This window comes from Frankliniella occidentalis, unplaced genomic scaffold (assembly GCF_000697945.3).
Source record: "Frankliniella occidentalis isolate FOCC.00 unplaced genomic scaffold, Focc_3.1 Scaffold1046, whole genome shotgun sequence".
NCBI lineage: Eukaryota > Metazoa > Arthropoda > Insecta > Thysanoptera > Thripidae > Frankliniella > Frankliniella occidentalis.
In genome coordinates, this window is record NW_026268152.1 from 14,803 (window position 1) to 16,004 (window position 1,202).

Genomic DNA, 1,202 nt, shown 5'->3' on the forward strand with positions numbered 1-1,202 from the left:
GCCCATTACACTCGACTGCACCTTTCACCACGGGCGCATCACGGCCACCCCATCTCTCTCTCTCTCTCTCTCTCTCTCTCTGTCTCCCCCCCCCCCTCTCTCTCTCACACACACGTACACGTGAAGTGGGCATCAATCAGAATGCATTTACGCACAACACAGCGGCAAGACAAGCAGCAAGAGGAAAGAATCAAAACACGAGGCAGGGAGGAGAAGGGGAAATGCTCGCTGCTCTCGGCGATAAGACGTAGAGTGGCCTCCAAGCCCCCGTCCAGAGGCACCTTGTTCCCAAGAGGTCGGCGGGCCCCGGTTTATCACCTAGATGGGCCAAGCTGTCTGTATTATCTCGAAAAAGGATTTCAAAATTTCGATGGGATCGACCTTATCTGATTTGACCACTGGTTTTGAAACGCTCGACGGCTGGGGCTGCTGTACTTCTTTGGGCCAGTAGTTTTTTTTTCCAGCCCCTCGCAGGTCGTGGCCAACACTACAATGTATGGGGGGTGCTGACTGCGCTGGCGCCAGGGGCCGCCAGGGGCGCCGCCACCCCGCGCTACGCCACGCCACGGCGGGCAGGAGGGCCGGTGGTCCATCAGGCCCATGGGATGCTGCATCATCTGTCTCAGCCACTGGCATCATGGACCAGAAACCAACCAGCCGTCGTTTCCTGGGAGGAGAAGGGCGCAGGAGCGGAGCGCGCGCCGGGCGCAAGGGAAAAAGAGAAAGGAATCAATATCACTATTTGGGCATGATTTGCTGCTGCTTTGTGAGCGTTTCGGACGCCGCTGACCCACATGCGGGGTCCAACAGCACCAAACGTAACCCAATCACCGCAGTCTGGAAACAAATTGCAGTGCAAGGTATACGGACTCATTAGTGCGGACAGCATGATCGATCTCCTATCGGCTTCCATTACGTTCTCAATGACAGTATATACTTCTGTGCCTTCTCTCTCTCTCTCTCTCTCTAAATCATCACCCCATCCGTCCCGTCTCTCGGTGAGGGCGGCCCCAGCAACTCGCAGGATTATTTACCTTCTCGCTTTTTAGCAGATGATACCTTACAAACCTTACTTAACTGAGACTAAACATAAGTAAACATAAGTATATTTAAGTAAGGTGTCATTGCTTTTACTCTCGGTAAGGACAGAGAAGCGAGAGAAGGGCCAGCAATCTAATATATTGTGCTAGGCGGGATGGTGA

At 53.7% G+C, this 1,202-nt stretch overlaps 1 protein-coding gene across 1 annotated transcript in view; it reads left to right on the forward strand.

The window, feature by feature from the left end:
- LOC113209819 (uncharacterized histidine-rich protein DDB_G0274557) overlaps positions 1–1,202 on the forward strand; it is a gene marked incomplete at its 5' end in the record, with an annotated part of 6,311 nt that overhangs the window by 4,065 nt on the left and 1,044 nt on the right. The window lies entirely within an intron of this gene.